Here is a 20286-nt window from a genome sequence, read left to right as displayed (position 1 = left end):
CGTGGTCATGGAGGTGATATTCTTCCATTCTTATGCTAATAATAAAGTCACTCTTGACCAATCTTAGGTGGCATTAGTGTGCTGACGTCGACTCGCTTCACCATGCATTAATTGAAGAGCAAATTAAAACTTGTCTTCCCATTGTGACCTCGGCTGTGAAATAATTCTATGCTGCTGATATATATGGAGATACCAGGCCAACATAATAATTGTTGCTGATATATAGAGATATTAGGCCAGCATAATAAGTGTTGCTTATATATGGAAATACCAGGCCAGCATAATAAGTGCTGCTGATATATAGAAATACCAGGCCAACATATTTGATCATTGTGGTTGCTGATACATGGAAATACCAGGCCAACCCCATTTCATCATTGTGGTTGTTGATACATGGAAATACCAGGCCAACCACGTTTCATCATTGTGATTGCTGATATATGGAAATACCAGGCCAACCACATTTCATCATTGTGGTTGATTATATATGGAAATACCAGGCCAACCACATTTTGCAATTTTCGTCGCAAACACTATTAAGTCTCACATTTTGTTGTTTATTCGGCGGATGATCGAATTCACTTGTACTTTCTACAAAAGCACTAAAATAGTATTAGCAACTAAAATATTGTATCCTACTAATATAAATATGGGTGTAAAATGTAGCATTTACATGCTTATCACAGCTGCAAAGCGGGGTCGCAACAGTTCTGCTCTGTTGCGAAAGTCGATGTTGCAATATGTCGTAACGGCTACACGGTCGTTGCAAACTTTTGGTCGCAATAGTTTCAAACTGTTGCAACGTTAATAAGTCGCAACTGTTTTAAACATTGGCGATATTAGATGGTCGCAACACTTTAAACAGTTGCGAACGGCTTGCAACAACATCCCGCAGTTGCGAAATATTTGCAACATTAATAAAATAGTGGTTTTGACCTGGTCAAAACCACCAGTTCCCCTATAACAAAATAAAGTTTCCCTGTTCATTTGGAAATCAACATCATATTCCCTGCATTTTGTGCCTACTATCAAAAGAATGACAAGTATAGAAAACATTTCCTATGTTTTCAGAACATACAATTTCTGTAGTTGTAATGTTAAGTGTAATAGCAGTAGTAGATACAATCTTAAAGGCACAAGACCAAGGGACAATCTCAACATCATTCATTACCTACATGCTCAAATAAGTATAGCTTTTTGTTGCTTCATATCTAGCCTTGTAAGTAGTGGCACTTATTGTTTATCTCTGTGCAATCAGCTACGAACTCAGAAACCTCTTATTCCTGGCTTTCATGTTCTTCTTCGTTTTCTTCTTCCTCCTGAGACAAGAAACTGGAACAAATCAACATCCAATTCCCACCATTGAAGATAGGAATAAGAAAATAGAGCATTTTACATAGAGCACAAGGATACCTTGTGATCCAAATCAGCCAAGTCACGCTTGTCCACATATATTTCAAAATTATACCATATTCACTTACTGGATTATGAACAAAAATTACTACAAGAACTATAAATAGCAACATTAACAGGGAATAGTGGAAGACACGGATTATATATACTGAAGAATTTAACCAAAGGGATACCTTGTCTAAATTTGAGATTCCACATAGCAACCTGGCAATCCTCGAACAAGGTAGGGTACTCCTCAGGATCGTCTAAAGATTACACAACTTTCTTGTTAACCTATAAAAATCCATGGCATGTAAAGAGGAAAGTCAATCTAAATAGTATAGCAGATGAAAAAAGCAAGGTTTGCAGTTCATGAATTTTATCAAATGGTAAAGGCTCGACTTAAGAATTTGTGTACCTATAATTTATGGATGCACAAGAGGAACAAGAAGTATGGGATGATAAGTTTAGGGAGTACATTGCATTTTAGATGCAATGCTTACCTGGAGAATTTGGCCTGAACTATAAAGAATGATACCAGCAGCAACGACGTAGAGATCTGGCTTCCCTATTGAAATTCCAATGCCCTGAACTCCAAGGTCTCCAAGACCTAATATTCTGATTTTATTTTTCACCACGATCGTATCAACCTACGGATAGATTGAATTTGTCACTATCTTAGAAAACAGAATATTACAAAAACTGGGAAAAGAGTTAATAACACAAAACACAAGAAACTTCCAGCAAACAAGAACTATTTACATGAAAAAATAATAATGGAATAACACTGCTTCTTCAAGGTTGACATCTGAGATATCATTGGTCATAATAAGACCATTGTTTGGTTGCCATTGTTGTGGAACATTACTGGTGGTTGCCTACAAATATCAGTCGATTCAGAAACCTCAATTCTTCTAAATACTTGAAAATACAAACTGGAGAGAAATGTAAAATATTATGCAGAGAATTACCTAGCCACTTGGATTTCTATTTACTTTTGCCTGTCTTCCTATTTATGACATGCACAACATAATAAGATTTCTTTGTAAATTATACCTTTTAATTTGTGAACACCCGTAAATGTTGATTTCTTTTATCTTATTCTTCTACACTGATGGTCTTCAAGACCTCTGTCATACCTGCAAAACATCAAAAACATAGCAAATATTTAGGTGTATATATAAATAAGACGATATAATAATGATGCTTTGAGTTATAGGGAGCACATAGACAAAATGAAAAAATTTGCCATCATATAATAAATAAATGAAAATAGACTGATAATGCTTCAGAAAAACTATCATACGCCAGAAACATACAAGGCAACACTTACACATCCGTGAGTGTATCCCTTTCCTGGGGCCACCAGAAAGATGAGTACACTTAGTTTTCAATGCAATGGTATTCACTATTCATAAAGGCGTCAAGGCAATATGACTTTGCTTTTCATTGTCATGTCTAGTGACTATGTTTTGATTTTAAACCAAGTATTTAAGAAATAAGGCATCTTGAACAACTTTTGCTTTGTAAAGGTGAGTATTTAAAAATTCACCTTAGAGCCTGAGTTTTCTTCTGCTTTTGTTTCCGCGCCTTTGAATTGATCTACTGCAACTTTCTGATCCTCCTATGAGATGAGATGCATTATCAGTGTCGCCTAAATATAAATAAACTATTTACCCATTTCAAACTCTTTCATATGATTGTTATGATGTTTGTATCCGTTTCTTGTACAACAAAAAACTCCATTTTTAACTTTAAAGACAAAACATAATTCAATGAAAATAAGACCCTATTGATAAACTTACATGAAGTGAATCAAATTTGAGATCAGGACACGAAATACCATATCTTTAACGTTAGGTTCGACGACTTCTCTCTTCATTCTTGCAGGCTGCGACTTATTTGATAGAGGGCTGCTGCGGGTAGAACCAAAATGTTAACATCCGGCAGAAACGAGATTTTTAGATCACTTCACAACATAGTAAGTAAAAAATATAATAAAAGTACCTCTCGTCGTCAACTTCCATGTCAGAATCAGGACACCAACTCTCCTTTGTGTCATATTGATCTTCATCTCCTTGCTTTCAGCATTTGATGACTTAGATTTCAAGATCAGGACATTGGAACTAGAAGTCATATTTGTGCTTCTCACAGAAAAAGATTTTTGAGTCTAGCTTGAGAAATAAACAACAAAAACTTCAGAAAGGAAATGAGTTTATCTTGAAAAACAATGATAGTCCTCTTCGAAAGAAGAACACCAACTTTTTTTGATTAAACAACAATGTTACATTATCATTCATATCACATCCCATGTGCTAACAATTATGGGGGAAGTGCATCCATCAGATAAACCCCAATTCATAAATACCCTAAGCACCAAGATAAACACAAAAAATTCAACATAAAAAGCCAAATTGAGGTCAAGAAACACAAAATCTCACAATTCCAAAAAACACATAATCAAAATCATTGCAGAAACAGATAAATGAAATAACAATTTACCTTTTCGATGGGGAGAGAAAGGCAAGCAGTGATAATGGCAATAACATCAGCACCCACTTCCTAACTGTTTACAAGACAACCATTTCCAACACTCAATAACAGCACCACCACCTGCAATATTCTCATTCCTTGGCAATTTACCTTTTCTGAATATTCTCATTCCCTGTCTCCTAAATCAGGCCTATTCATTGCACAACCACCATTTTGTAGCAGCACCAACACCTAGCAACATTGCCATCTTCAGTTCCTCGGCATCAACTTCAATTCTCAAATGGCAGAACCACTTCATCGTCTTGACTTCATCTGCACAAGCCAGTTAAAGCAAACTTACTTCACAAATCAAACCACCAACATCGTTCTCTGCAAACCCATTCAATCATTGTGAATACATTCAATCTCAGAATCCCAAATCCAACCCTTAAATTTCTATCTTTTCCATGCAACTTTCAATCTCAAACCCTAACTTTCAATTTCTATCTTTTCCACACAACTTTCAATCTCAAATCCAACCCTAACTTTCAAAATCCACAAATCTCAAATCCTAACTTCCAAATTTCAAACCCTAACTTTCAATCTCAAATCCAACCATAACTTTCAAAATCCACATATCCAACCACCAATTTCAATCTATGCAAACCCATTTATTCTCGATTCTTGCAGCAATGTGGGGTTGGTACCCCAAGGTAAGCTGCGAATTCTTGCAGCAATGTGGGGTTGCAGCAATGTGGTTTCAATTGCAGCACTTCAATCAAACAATGTGGGGTTGGTACCCCAAGGTAAGCTGCGAATTATATATATAAAGCCTGAAGAGTTGGGGATCAACCCAACTAATCTGATTAGTTGAAAACATGAACCTACAATAAGAAAGATTAGTACCCAGAGAGATAAAACTGAATTCAATCTTATTTAAAGCATAATTCGAACCTTGAATATGAAGTAAATCAGGTTCGCAGATGATTACTAAAGATTGTCTAAATAATTGAACAGTTATTGTACTCCCTAAATCTGGTTCTAAGTCAGCGAAAATAACTTCCACGACTGATATTTTTTCAAATTCACTCGCTGAACAAGGCCTCAATGGAGCAATAATATCACGACTCTTAGACCCATTATCATCTAAAACGGTTTCATTATGAATATCAACGAGACGAAAAAATTCAGAACTTAATGGCTTATGGGTCAAGGTAGGTGCATTCTCGACTGATGGAACTAGTCGAGAATCAGAAAAAACTAGAGGTTCTAGTTTGGGCTTCCATTTATTAGTGTCTAGCAGCGGTGTGGAGTCTAACAAAGCATTGACTTCACAAATAACACTATCATCATCAAAATCATACCCAAAATGAGCTAAGCAAACCTCTAATGGATCTTCCAAGTCGCTCTTGCAAAAGCTTTGCGAGTGCATACTTTCTTTTCGCCCACTACTGGTTTCAATTGCAGCACTTCAATCACTAAGGTACCTAAAAAAAAATCAAACAAACTGCGTAAAAAGAAACTAAAGAAAATCTAAAAGAAAAAGAAATTATGTACAAAAACTAAAATAAAAATAAACTATATACAATGATATCAACTAGAGAGTATTTTGCAACCACTCCCCAGCAACGGCGCCAAAAACTTGGTAGGCTCAGAAACCTACAATAATATACTGCAAGTGCACAGCGTCTAACTAGTAAACAATGGCAAGTACAGGTCGTTCCCACGAGGAGTGTGAAATACTCTACCAACTAATACCAAAAATTAAGTAATCAACAAGATAATGTTTTAAGGATTTTTAGAAATTCGGAAACAAATGAAATGATAAATAATTTAAAGATAAACAAAAAGAATGTGGGTTATTAAGGTTTTCGGTTTCCACCAATTAATTATGCAAATTCTACTATTCGTTAAAAATAAATTCCATGCATTTTCAAATATTGTTTCTCCGCTATAGTTTTCTTCGCTTCATGGATGGTGATTCTAAAGCATTACCTATCAATCCTAAAGCATATCACGTCAAGGGATTTAACCAAAGCACGCCATATCAATTGAAAAGCATAAATAATCAATGAAATCACATGAACAATAAAATAGCAAGCTATATGAAGAAAAACTATTAGTCATTCAAATCATTATTAAGCATATACATATAGAGTTTACACAATTTATTGGTTTCTACCTAAACCCTAACATAACACTAGCTAGAAATGGCTTTCTCAAAAGCCATAAACATATTAAAATTAAACTCTAGCTAATGAAAAATGAAGAATCGAAAACAAAACTTCAAAACCCTTCCTTTGTTGTGGCACTGTGGCCGGGTGCCCCCCATTTTCATTTTGGAACAACACATAAATATAGCCCACAGATGAATTCACGTCGTCGCCACATCACCTCCCAATAGAAGTCTGCCACATGTCATGAAATACAATCCGCTCAATAATATTGTGTCGTGTGTCATAATATGACGAAACATTGTAAAGTATCAGCGAATCTCCACTTTCCATAGTATATGAAACCACCAAGGAAATGAATTAATTTCATTTAAAAAGCATGATATTTTTTTGCATGTGCTGGGCCCACCTTAACTGTATTTGCACAAATGACGTCATTTGATCTCAAACATTCCTTCAGATTCTTTATATATATAGCAAGAGAACTTATGTAAGGACAAGATATGTTAATCTTTCCTTTTTCTTCATTTGCACTTCATTTGCACGTGGTCATGGAGGTGATATTCTTCCATTCTTATGCTAATAATAAGGTCACTCTTGACCAATCTTAGGTGGCATTAGTGTGCTGACGTCGACTCGCTTCACCATGCATTAATTGAAGAGCAAATTAAAACTTGTCTTCCCATTGTGACCTCGGCTGTGAAATAATTCTATGCTGCTGATATATATGGAGATACCAGGCCAACATAATAATTGTTGCTGATATATAGAGATATTAGGCCAGCATAATAAGTGTTGCTTATATATGGAAATACCAGGCCAGCATAATAAGTGCTGCTGATATATAGAAATACCAGGCCAACATATTTGATCATTGTGGTTGCTGATACATGGAAATACCAGGCCAACCCCATTTCATCATTGTGGTTGTTGATACATGGAAATACCAGGCCAACCACGTTTCATCATCATTGATTGCTGATATATGGAAATACCAGGCCAACCACATTTCATCATTGTGGTTGATTATATATGGAAATACCAGGCCAACCACATTTTGCAATTTTCGTCGCAAACACTATTAAGTCTCACATTTTGTTGTTTATTCGGCGGATGATCGAATTCACTTGTACTTTCTACAAAAGCACTAAAATAGTATTAGCAACTAAAATATTGTATCCTACTAATATAAATATGGGTGTAAAATGTAGCATTTACATGCTTATCACAGCTGCAAAGCGGGGTCGCAACAGTTCTGCTCTGTTGCGAAAGTCGATGTTGCAATATGTCGTAACGGCTACACGGTCGTTGCAAACTTTGGTCGCAATAGTTTCAAACTGTTGCAACGTTAATAAGTCGCAACTGTTTTAAACATTGGCGATATTAGATGGTCGCAACACTTTAAACAGTTGCGAACGGCTTGCAACAACATCCCGCAGTTGCGAAATATTTGCAACATTAATAAAATAGTGGTTTTGACCTGGTCAAAACCACCAGTTCCCCTATAACAAAATAAAGTTTCCCTGTTCATTTGGAAATCAACATCATATTCCCTGCATTTTGTGCCTACTATCAAAAGAATGACAAGTATAGAAAACATTTCCTATGTTTTCAGAACATACAATTTCTGTAGTTGTAATGTTAAGTGTAATGCAGTAGTAGATCAATCTTAAAGGCACAAGACCAAGGGACAATCTCAACATCATTCATTACCTACATGCTCAAATAAGTATAGCTTTTTGTTGCTTCATATCTAGCCTTGTAAGTAGTGGCACTTATTGTTTATCTCTGTGCAATCAGCTACGAACTCAGAAACCTCTTATTCCTGGCTTTCATGTTCTTCTTCGTTTTCTTCTTCCTCCTGAGACAAGAAACTGGAACAAATCAACATCCATTCCCACCATTGAAGATAGGAATAGAAAATAGAGCATTTTACATAGAGCACAAGGATACCTTGTGATCCAAATCAGCCAAGTCACGCTTGTCCACATATATTTCAAAATTATACCATATTCACTTACTGGATTATGAACAAAATTACTACAAGAACTATAAATAGCAACATTAACAGGGAATAGTGGAAGACACGGATTATATTACTGAAGAATTTAACCAAAGGGATACCTTGTCTAAATTTGAGATTCCACATAGCAACCTGGCAATCCTCGAACAAGGTAGGGTACTCCTCAGGATCGTCTAAAGATTACACAACTTTCTTGTTAACCTATAAAAATCCATGGCATGTAAGAGGAAAGTCAATCTAAATAGTATAGCAGATGAAAAAGCAAGGTTTGCAGTTCATGAATTTTATCAAATGGTAAAGGCTCGACTTAAGAATTTGTGTACCTATAATTTATGGATGCACAAGAGGAACAAGAAGTATGGGATGATAAGTTTAGGGAGTACATTGCATTTTAGATGCATGCTTACCTGGAGAATTTGGCCTGAACTATAAGAATGATACCAGCAGCAACGACGTAGAGATGGCTTCCCTATTGAAATTCCAATGCCCTGAACTCCAAGGTCTCCAAGACCTAATATTCTGATTTTATTTTTCACCACGATCGTATCAACCTACGGATAGATTGAATTTGTCACTATCTTAGAAAACAGAATATTACAAAAACTGGGAAAAGAGTTAATAACACAAAACACAAGAAAACTTCCAGCAAACAAGAACTATTTACATGAAAAAATAATAATGGAATAACACTGCTTCTTCAAGGTTGACATCTGAGATATCATTGGTCATAATAAGACCATTGTTTGGTTGCCATTGTTGTGGAACATTACTGGTGGTTGCCTACAAATATCAGTCGATTCAGAAACCTCAATTCTTCTAAATACTTGAAAATACAAACTGGAGAGAAATGTAAAATATTATGCAGAGAATTACCTAGCCACTTGGATTTCTATTTACTTTTGCCTGTCTTCCTATTTATGACATGCACAACATAATAAGATTTCTTTGTAAATTATACCTTTTAATTTGTGAACACCCGTAAATGTTGATTTCTTTATCTTATTCTTCTACACTGATGGTCTTCAAGACCTCTGTCATACCTGCAAAACATCAAAAACCATAGCAAATATTTAGGTGTATATATAAATAAGACGATATAATAATGATGCTTTGAGTTATAGGGAGCACATAGACAAAATGAAAAAATTTGCCATCATATAATATAAATGAAAATAGACTGATAATGCTTCAGAAAAAACTATCATACGCCAGAAACATACAAGGCAACACTTACACATCCGTGAGTGTATCCCTTTCCTGGGGCCACCAGAAAGATGAGTACACTTAGTTTCAATGCAATGTATTCACTATTCATAAAGGCGTCAAGGCAATATGACTTTGCTTTTCATTGTCATGTCTAGTGACTATGTTTTGATTTTAACCAAGTATTTAAGAAATAAGGCATCTTGAACAACTTTTGCTTTGTAAAGGTGAGTATTTAAAAATTCACCTTAGAGCCTGAGTTTTCTTCTGCTTTTGTTTCCGCGCCTTTGAATTGATCTACTGCAACTTTCTGATCCTCCTATGAGATGAGATGCATTATCAGTGTCGCCTAAATATAAATAAACTATTTACCCATTTCAAACTCTTTCATATGATTGTTATGATGTTTGTATCCGTTTCTTGTACAACAAAAACTCCATTTTTAACTTTAAAGACAAACATAATTCAATGAAAATAAGACCCTATTGATAAACTTACATGAAGTGAATCAAATTTGAGATCAGGACACGAAATACCATATCTTTAACGTTAGGTTCGACGACTTCTCTCTTCATTCTTGCAGGCTGCGACTTATTTGATAGAGGGCTGCTGCGGGTAGAACCAAAATGTTAACATCCGGCAGAAACGAGATTTTTAGATCACTTCACAACATAGTAAGTAAAAAATATAATAAAAGTACCTCTCGTCGTCAACTTCCATGTCAGAATCAGGACACCAACTCTCCTTTGTGTCATATTGATCTTCATCTCCTTGCTTTCAGCATTTGATGACTTAGATTTCAAGATCAGGACATTGGAACTAGAAGTCATATTTGTGCTTCTCACAGAAAAAGATTTTTGAGTCTAGCTTGAGAAATAAACAACAAAAACTTCAGAAAGGAAATGAGTTTATCTTGAAAAACAATGATAGTCCTCTTCGAAAGAAGAACACCAACTTTTTTTGATTAAACAACAATGTTACATTATCATTCATATCACATCCCATGTGCTAACAATTATGGGGGAAGTGCATCCATCAGATAAACCCCAATTCATAAATACCCTAAGCACCAAGATAAACACAAAAAATTCAACATAAAAAGCCAAATTGAGGTCAAGAAACACAAAATCTCACAATTCCAAAAAACACATAATCAAAATCATTGCAGAAACAGATAAATGAAATAACAATTTACCTTTTCGATGGGGAGAGAAAGGCAAGCAGTGATAATGGCAATAACATCAGCACCCACTTCCTAACTGTTTACAAGACAACCATTTCCAACACTCAATAACAGCACCACCACCTGCAATATTCTCATTCCTTGGCAATTTACCTTTTCTGAATATTCTCATTCCCTGTCTCCTAAATCAGGCCTATTCATTGCACAACCACCATTTTGTAGCAGCACCAACACCTAGCAACATTGCCATCTTCAGTTCCTCGGCATCAACTTCAATTCTCAAATGGCAGAACCACTTCATCGTCTTGACTTCATCTGCACAAGCCAGTTAAAGCAAACTTACTTCACAAATCAAACCACCAACATCGTTCTCTGCAAACCCATTCAATCATTGTGAATACATTCAATCTCAGAATCCCAAATCCAACCCTTAAATTTCTATCTTTTCCATGCAACTTTCAATCTCAAACCCTAACTTTCAATTTCTATCTTTTCCACACAACTTTCAATCTCAAATCCAACCCTAACTTTCAAAATCCACAAATCTCAAATCCTAACTTCCAAATTTCAAACCCTAACTTTCAATCTCAAATCCAACCATAACTTTCAAAATCCACATATCCAACCACCAATTTCAATCTATGCAAACCCATTTATTCTCGATTCTTGCAGCAAAACCCGATTTCTGTATTTTCCACCCTAACTTTCTACTCGTACCCATATCAAATCTGTTTGAAGTAAATCTAGGGTTAGGGGTTAGATATTAGTTTTCCATTGAAAAGATGCAGGACAGTGATGAAGGACGTAGGTTTTCATTTGAATGATTCTTCTACAGACTTATGAAACTGAGATAAAGATAGAAGAGAACGAGGTAGAGAATGAGAGGTCGGGTGGATAAGATAAGAGATAACCAACTCAGTTTTCAATCTGAATGGGCTGAATATCGAGTCAGTTCGAACTGTGCCCAGCCACACACACGAATTGCACGCATAAAATCCAATTTAATTGCGAATTGTAACAGTTTCAACAGTTGCGAGTTTCGTATCTGAGGTGGACTGTTGCAAAACTTTTGCAACTGAGATTCGCAACTGAAAATTCGCAACAGGGGCTAAGTTGTTGCAACTTCCAGTTGCTAATCCTTCAATTTGGTGTAGTGTTTATTGCTTAACCATTAAACTTTGTAGATAAGACATCGACATAATCGTTTAAATGATATTGTGGTTATGTATGGGTATGAGGTGAGGATTTCATCCTAGGAAACAATGTTTTACATGTGTTTTAAGGAAGTAAATTCATGAACATGTTTTGTGAATCAAAAAGGAAATCGCCAGGCGTTATTGGTATTGTTATACATTGCATATCTTGTGAACAACCAATATGTATGATTAGTATAACCGCTCATGACTTGTTTGTTTTCTTGGTAAAACTATTCACAAAGGCCTGACTTATGTATTGGTATGACTTTTATTAGTGAAACCGATCTTATATAATCACCTGAGATGGTATGATCGAGTTTGTGATTTTGTGTATGACCGACTCTGGGTAAAGGGGAACCGATCCTAGTAAGAGGTGCAACACATCACAAAGGGGAATCGATCCTTGTATGAGGTGCAGCAAGTTTTTAGCAGAAAGGGGAACCCATCCTATGGACATGTGCAACACGTTTTTAGGAAAAGGGAACCGATCCTATGGACATGTGCAACAAGTACAAGTTAGATACCATATATATGTTGGGAACCGATCCTAGTACCTAGTCAACCGACTTTTGGAAAGCTAGTGTAACTATGCACGGTACTCACATGGAGGTAGAACCGAAACTTGTTTTTGTAGAACCGGTAAACCCATGATTTGTGATTGAGTGTTCTTGATCAATCACATAGTTCTTGAAAGTCAGATGAACCAATTCTAAACTTTTTTGGAAGTGTGGAAAATCGGTTTCAAGTTTGTAAATATGAAAGAGGACTTACAAAGTAAAGATGTCGACATACTTTGAACACGTGCAGTAATGTTTATCTTTTATTGTTCAAAGTTATTCCTTAATAGCTAAAGGAAGAAAATCCCAGGATCGAAAGATAAAGTTAAGAATATTTTATTTAAGGTTTTTAATTTTATTTTAGGAAAATGAGATCTAGTTGAAGATTTTCCAACGAGATTTTCGGTCAATATTTTGGACAGAGCATTTCCAGAAATTATGGAAACCGAATTTGGAATATATTGCATATATTGAGAATATTTTCGGTTTTGGAAATTCCTTGGTGTCCAAACTTCCTTGTCTATAAATACTTGAAGTTTGCATTTCTAGCAAACTAATCCTTCGTGACAACAAACTTCCTCGGTTGTATTGTTACTGGTGAAGTCGCCTATTCGGAGAAGAAAGTAACCTAATTAGGAGAAATCTCTTATGACCGCTCAGTTTAAATTCTTCTTTGGAATTGAGAAGCTGTATTAGTACCGCTGGTGGGAAACTAGATGACGCGGTTTATCTTGTGTTTTCGATTGATTTGATTGATTAACAGTAGTTGAACTTTGATTGCACCTAGTTTGTTTATGCTTGAGAATCTTCTCTTCTGATATAAGATTCACTCAAACTAGATCAAAGTTTCGACAGGGATCTTTAGAATGTTTGTAGATTTAAAGACGTCTTGTGATAATCCATTGTTAACAGACTCCGTTCTGTGCGTGATTGATCACAAGAGATTTAGGTTGTTGTGTGTAGGTGTTTGATAGGCACCTAATTTTGCATACATTCTTATCATTTTGTAGGTGTTTATGGCATTTTGTTGCACGAATTCCCTATATAATTTTGCCAAATTATATATTTTGTATCACTTGTTCGTTTTCAAGTAAAGTTTGTGGTAATTGTCACTGATTTCTTGTTTTGTAATACTAGGGGAGAGAAAAGAATGATCTGAACTTGTGTTATGAAGGAAGTGGAGCTACAATGCCCTGTCAAGCTAGATACCAAGTAGATGTTAGGCAGACACGTATAGTGAAGAACGCTGGCAAGGTGCCAGCAGACTCGTGAAGCTAATGGACCTGCTAGTGAACCAGAAATGTAATAAGAAGAAATCAATGGGACATAATCCAAGTGATACCCATGTTGGGAGTTAAAGAAAATAAGCTTAGTCCAAGCTTCATTCTCATATACCAAAGCCAGGCCCTCATTCCAAACAAACAGACCCCTAATCCTCATTTCACTTTCTCCTTCACCTCGACAACACACCGTCAAATGTCAAAACCTAACTCTCTACCCCAATCTCATCGACAACCATTTCCCTCTCCCTGTCAGTTTTCAGAACTCATCACCCATACCTCTATCAACATCTTTTCCTTTTGTCAGGCTAGTTGCTTACCCCTTTCTATCCTCATCTGTTTCAATCAAAACCCTAGGCTATGAAATACAAAATTAAGTCGGCTATTTTCTTTTCAAAAGTGACAGGATAACAAGCAATTGGTTTGAATTTGTTGCTCCTTGCGAACTCCACCAAAAAGCAGCAGCGTGGTGACAAGTGAATACAAGCTACTGGCATGGTCAAATTAGGGTTGAATCTGACATCTCTGCAACACCTACAACATCAGTCAATTGAAAAAGATAAGGCAGTGGCAGTACATGAATGAAGATGATTATATAGTGGTGAGTTTTCGAGAAACAAAATCCATAAAATATTATATTGTATCTGTTGGTTGTAGGGACTGAAAAAAGAGAAGAATTCATGTATAAAAAGGGGGTTATGTTGTGTAAAGGGGTAGGCAGTGAGTAAGGGAGTTTGGTCTGAAAACACTTAAGTAGTTTCCTGTGTTCTTGAGAAATCAGTTGAAAAAGAATAGAGTTCAGTTGGTTCTATGGTTTTATATTCAATTGAACTTAACTTGTCTCCCGATTCTATCATGTTCTAATTTATCAAGCTAGGGCTTAGATGAAGCCCTTAGCTTACTGCTAGTTGCTTATGTTAATGAAAATGATCTTGTAGAACTTTATTGAATAGGATTCAGTTTAGTCTTCTTGTTGCAACTTATAACTTTCACCTAGTATGTCTTGCATCCTAGGTTGTTAGATCAATTATTTTTTGTTACATCAACTTATGCTTCATTGTCTATTTTCAATTTGTGATTAGTTGTGCTATAATAAGACAACTAATACTAGGAATTGATACCTTAGTTGTGACTAAACCATCCATTTGAAATCACCTGAGATACGCGGAAGACTCAAATCTTCATCGCTATCTGTTGTAAGGACAAGAGTAATTTCATTAGATAAAGAATATCTAGTGTAGGTTTTGTGGTAGATTCAATTGCCCTAGTGCTTCATACTTGACTTTTCTTTTCCCACACTCTTTATGCTTCTATTTCCGTTCTGTTTCTAGTTTATATTTCTTCTCGTATGCTTCGTCGTATCGACAACAACCCCCTTGTTTGATCTAAATTGGTAAAGCAAATCTTTGAACTTTAACGTTACACCGACCTAGTATCTGTGGGTTCGACCCGTATTTTCCATGTTCACATTTTGACACCGTGCACTTGCGGTTTAATAATATTGTAGGCATCTTCTAGTCCTACCAAGTTTTTGGCGCCGTTGCCGGGGACTCGGTAGCGGTGTAATTGTTTCTTTGGTTTAATCTTACTGATTTTATCTCAAGTTTTGTATATAAGTGTTTAGTTGTAGTTTTAATTTTTCAAGTTTCTGCATCTGTAGGCTGTATATATAATTGTTTAGATTTTACTGTTAAAGTATAACTTAGCTATTAAATATATCTTATATATATCCCGTCTTGTTTGATTTGCTGCAATGCATATTGAAAGTACGTCCTGTCATCTCTTCAGTGTAGCTTTACTGATTTTCAGTTAGTGTTGTACATATGTGTTAGATTTTCTTTTGTTCTTCTGTTGTTGTTAGTATAACTCAATTGTGCTGCCTGTTCATCTTGCATCTCATCCTGCATCGTAAGTTGTAGCTTGTTCTATTGCATATTAGCTGCAGCTTTTCTTTTAACTTCAACTGTTTTGTTAGCTTGCACTCTCATTTCAGCATCATTGTAGTAGAAATAAAAATAAAATAATTTTTTTTGTATTGTGCTTATTAGTTTAGAAAATCTGTAGCATTCCATTGTAGTTTCATTATTCATCTATAATTCATCTTGTATAAACTGCATCATTAGCATAAGTTAGATTTCAGTCATAGTCGCCTGCATCTATTTAAATTTCTTTCATTTTTAGTCATCTGCATTCCATCTTATCTCATATCTAGTTTAAAGTTATCTTCATCTGCTACTAGTCTCTTTCTGGTTTGTAAACTTCATTCAGTCATATATCTTCACCTTAGCATCATCTTTTTAGTTTAAATCCACCTGATTCATTCCTGCATTCTCATACAAGCATCATTTTAGTAGTAAGTTCATTAGCACATACATCTTGCTTCACTTAAAAACTGCCTGTATTTGTATTGTTGTGGCTTGTTAGTTGGGTCAGTTAGTTGTTTTCCTAATATGCATCTCAGTACTAGTTTTAGTTGTAGATTTAAGAATTTATATCATTTAGCTTTTCATCACCTGTAATATACCAATCTTGCATATCATTTCAGTTAGGCATTTTAGTAATATCATTGTCTATAGTGATGTTTGTGTTAAATCCAATCTTATTCTGTGCGTCATAGCTAAATTGTGTCCTGTAACTTAGTCTGCACAAGTGTTGAATCTCTTGGTTTCATAGCTTAAAGCATACTACCGTCTGTAACGTTAGTGTTGTATTATAGTTTAGTTAATTCACTTGTTCATATATCTTGCTTTATTGAAACTGTCCTTGCATCTGTCTTGTATTGTAGCAATTTTTGTAAGTCAAAATCATCCATAGCTGGGTACACATTGAGAACTAGTTCATCATTCCTGCAAGTCTAAACCAGTTTGAGTCTGTTGCATTCGGTAATGTTAAGTCTGCATCTTAGTGTTAGTTTAGCTGTAGTTTTTGATTTTCAGTTTCATCTCATATCTGCACCTTGTTTCAGTTAGCTGTATCATTGCCAAAGCTAGTCTTAGTTATTTGCATTTATAGTTCATATTATTCTTGTAGTTTCAATCTTTTCATATCAGTCAGTTTATGTGCCTAATCCTGTAGTTGTATAAAATAGTTCAATATCACCCTGTAAAATATCAGTTCAAATAGTTGTTTCACATTTCATCTGTCATTTTTGAAATTTGTCTGAGACTCTGTAACTCTTTGCAGTCTGTGTTAGCTTCATCATGTTCTATTATGACTGCCTTGTTACTGATAGCTTAATCTGTCCTGATTAGCAAATCAGTGTAAATCAAAATCATATCATGTTGTAGAGTCATTTCTCAGTTATTCATAATCAGTGTATGTACTATCGTGAATTTGCTTTACCGGCGTATATCTGGTTACTGAAATTCGTCTTGTGAGCTCAACGGGTACCTGTGGTGCTGCTTTTCAAACCAAAGGTGAGGAGAAAAAGATTGCGAGACAACCTGTTGGTTGTGCCTAAACCCAGTCTTATACCGGCGGTATCGTGCCTCAACTTTAATATCCTTGTCTTAAATGATACACCATCTTGCATGCAAACTAAACTAGTTGCTAAGCATTGTCAAATCCCTGCCACTTATAACATCTTTGTGTATGATCCTGTGACATTTGGGTAATTTACTTGCTAGCTGAAGTTGTTATTTCACTGTGCATTATCAATTTTTGCATAACATGATGTCTGTATGTATGATTTCATAGTCTAGACATTCATTCACATAAACCCTGAATTGAGACTCAGAATTGTGTTGTGCTTGGATTCTGAATTGAGTTGAATTTATGCCTGGTTAACTGGGTGTATAACATGTTAAATGGTATGTTTGCTGGGATATGATTGTGTCTTTTAGAGATCAAACAAATCGTCTAGTTAGAATTCAGCGAGAGGACGTAGTTGAGATTCCTGTGTTTGTCGAGGAAAGACCTGACCAACCTGAGACAATGGGTGACGAGGTAATCCCACCCCGCAGTCTCAAAGATTACTTGTACCCCACGAGGACAAGCCATCCCTCTTGCATTGTGTCCACCAGAAACTGTTGGTCATTTTGAGTTAAAGGCGAGCACGATACACATGCTCCCTGTGTTTCGAGGGGTTGATGCTGAAAACCCTTACTATCACGTGAGAGACTTTGAGGATATTTGTGGGACTCTCAGATTCAATCAGTTGACAGAAGAGTCCCTGAAATTGCGTTTGTTTCCTTTCTCTTTGAAGGAAAAAGCCAAATCTTGTCTATATGCTTTACGGCCTCGGTCCTTGGGATGAACTTACGAAAGAATTTTTTAAAAAGTTCTTCCCAAATCACAAAACTTCCACCATTCGTCAGGATATCAATAGTTTTGTTCAACTATATGGTGAGACATTGTCCAAGTATTTAGAATGGTTTAACGATTTGTTACTGCAGTGTCCTCACCATGGTTTCGAACAGTGGAGACTATCAACAATTCTATATGAAGGGTTGGATTTTTCCACTCGAACCTTGGTTGAATCTATGTGCAATGGTGAGTTCACAGATAAAGTGCGGACGAGTCATGGGCCTTCTTGCATGAAGTTGCCGAGAAAACTCAGCAATGGGAGTCTGATAGAGCACCTAGGAATTCGACCGTCAGGGGTAATGTTCATAAAATAGAGTCTGACTTTGAGGGTAATGCTAAAATAACATCATTGGTTAGGAGAGTTGAGGCTTTAGAACTAGAGAAAAGTGTGAAATCTGCTGCAACTACTTCTTGCAACCAAGTTGAGGTTTCTATTTGTGCTGCGTGTAATGGTTCTGGTCATCTTGTTGATAACTGCCCACAATTGCATGTATTTCAAGAGTCCAGATCTGAACAAGCTAATGTTTTGTATCAAAAGCATGAGAATAACCCATATTCTCAGACATATAACCCAGGGTGGAGAAACCACCCTAACTTTTCATGGTCCAAGGGCCCTGTACAAGGGGGTACATCAGGAAATACATAAGGATATTCATATCCTAGAAACCCCCAAGTACAATCGCACATACAGTACCCTGTAGAGAAAAGGCCTAGCTTTGATGATGGTGTAAACCAAATGAATCAAAATATTTTGCAATATCAGAAGATGAATGACCAAAGGTTTGCTAGTCTAGAACTTAAGTTGGGCCAAATCTGTGATGCTCTAAATGAGAGGGAAAAGGGTAAACTCCCTAGTCAACCTCAACAAAATCTGAAAGGCACATTTCAGGCAAGTACATCTAATTGTAATGAGACTGCACATGCTGTCACCACTCTTCATAGTGGTAGAATTGTTGATAACAATGTAGGCGTACCACAAACTAGTGAGTCTGAGTCAGACTCATCATTGCATACAACGCCACAGAAAACATCCATTGTAGAAAGTGACTCTGAGCATGTTTGTAAAAATAAAGATTCTACTGATGTTAATGTTTCTTTGCCAGCTAATGTTCCTGTTTCTCCATTTCCTCAAAGGTTGGTGCAGCAGAAGAAAGGTACCCATTACAATGAGATGTTAGAGATGTTCAAACGAGTTAACATCAACATCTCATTTCTTGAAGCAATAAAGTAGATCCCTGCTTATGCTAAGTTCTTGAAAGATCTGTGCACACAAAAGTGAAAGCATATGTGCATAAGCGTGCCTTTCTTGCTGAACATGTGAGTTCTATCATTCAAAATAAGACTCCACCTAAGTTTAGAGACCCAGGTTGACCATACGGTCAATAAGGCGTTGATGGACTTAGGGGCAAGTGTTAACCTACTGCCATATTCGGTGTATGTGCAGTTGGATCTTGGAGAGTTAAAACCAACACCTATAACTCTGAAATTGGCGGACAGATCCGTCAAAGTTCCTCGTGGTGTGGTAGAAGATGTTCTAATCAAGGTTGATAAGTTCTATTTTCCCGTGGACTTCATTGTATTAGATACTCAGCCTGTGCAGAACCCAGACTGTCACATTCCTGTCATTTTAGGACGTCCTTTTTTGGCGACGTCCAAAGCAATCATTAACTATCGTAATGGAGTGTTGAAATTGTCGTTTGGTAACATGACTGTGGAGTTGAATGTCTTCAATGATAGCCAACAACATTTATATCTTGATGATGATAATGATGTGCATGAAATAAACATGATTGAAAGTTTGATTCAGGATTCGTTGTCTAGTAGCATGTCTGTTGACCCTTTGCATGCTTGTTTGAATAATTTTAACTTGGATATGTTTGATGATGAATACATAAGTGAAGTGAATTCTTTGCTTGAATCTGCACCTCTCATGGACACCACCAAATGGAAAGCTAGAGTGGAGCCACTTCCACTCTCTGAATCCAAGTCTATCCCGTCTCTTGTTGAGCCACCAAAGCTCAAACATTCCTGACACTCTTAAATATGCTTTTTTTTTATCTTCTAATACTTTGCCTGTAATCATTTCATCTGCCTTAGATACAGAACAGGAGAGTAAGCTTTTAGAAGTACTTAAGGAGCATAAAGAAGCATTAGGATGAACCATCTCATACCTTAAAGGCATAAGTCCCATTGTGTGCATGCATCATATAAATCTTGAAGAAAATTCTAAACCATCTAGGGAAATGCAGAAGAGACTCAACCCTAACATGAAAGAAGTTGTTAAGGGTGAGATTCTAATACTTCTTGATGCAGGTATCATATACCCGATCTCAGATAGCAAATGGGTTAGTCCCATTCAGGTTGTGCCGGAAAAATCAGGTGTTACTGTAGTTCAAAATGATACAGATGCGTTAGTTCCTACTCGAGTAACCACAGGGTGGCGAGTTTGCATTTATTATAGGAAGTTGAACATAGTAACAAGGAAAGACCACTTCCCTCTT

At 36.2% G+C, this 20286-nt stretch overlaps 4 long non-coding RNA genes across 13 annotated transcripts; all 4 read right to left on the bottom strand.

Moving 5' to 3' along the window:
• Positions 1 to 964: 964 nt before the first annotated feature.
• LOC113306667 lies at positions 965 to 4544 on the bottom strand. Of its 7 annotated transcripts, none has more exons than XR_003338771.1 (9): positions 3895 to 4544; positions 3400 to 3761; positions 3198 to 3308; positions 2945 to 3016; positions 2449 to 2531; positions 2155 to 2270; positions 1896 to 2042; positions 1587 to 1686; positions 965 to 1319 (listed from the first exon to the last, which is right to left on the bottom strand). It is a non-coding gene; the product is annotated as an uncharacterized LOC113306667 (long non-coding RNA). The 7 variants fall into 7 exon arrangements; XR_003338773.1 differs by having other exon boundaries at positions 3400 to 3566; XR_003338772.1 differs by having other exon boundaries at positions 3400 to 3562.
• A 3172-nt stretch (positions 4545 to 7716) lies between these two features.
• On the bottom strand, positions 7717 to 8488 carry LOC113304068. The gene is made up of 3 exons (XR_003338026.1): positions 8469 to 8488; positions 8163 to 8262; positions 7717 to 7899 (listed from the first exon to the last, which is right to left on the bottom strand). It is a non-coding gene; the product is annotated as an uncharacterized LOC113304068 (long non-coding RNA).
• A 41-nt stretch (positions 8489 to 8529) lies between these two features.
• LOC113306948 lies at positions 8530 to 9056 on the bottom strand. Its single transcript, XR_003338932.1, has 3 exons — positions 9020 to 9056; positions 8726 to 8841; positions 8530 to 8612 (listed from the first exon to the last, which is right to left on the bottom strand). It is a non-coding gene; the product is annotated as an uncharacterized LOC113306948 (long non-coding RNA).
• A 1-nt stretch (position 9057) lies between these two features.
• Positions 9058 to 11309, bottom strand: LOC113306947. 4 transcript variants are annotated; one of them, XR_003338929.1, is made up of 5 exons: positions 10460 to 11309; positions 9965 to 10326; positions 9763 to 9873; positions 9512 to 9583; positions 9058 to 9101 (listed from the first exon to the last, which is right to left on the bottom strand). It is a non-coding gene; the product is annotated as an uncharacterized LOC113306947 (long non-coding RNA). The 4 variants fall into 4 exon arrangements; XR_003338931.1 differs by having other exon boundaries at positions 9965 to 10131; XR_003338930.1 differs by having other exon boundaries at positions 9965 to 10127.
• Positions 11310 to 20286: the final 8977 nt, after the last annotated feature.

This window comes from Papaver somniferum, chromosome 8, assembly GCF_003573695.1.
Source record: "Papaver somniferum cultivar HN1 chromosome 8, ASM357369v1, whole genome shotgun sequence".
Lineage (NCBI taxonomy): Eukaryota > Viridiplantae > Streptophyta > Magnoliopsida > Ranunculales > Papaveraceae > Papaver > Papaver somniferum.
Note: the sequence above shows the minus strand (reverse complement) of the source record. Positions and strands in the feature narration are given on the sequence as shown.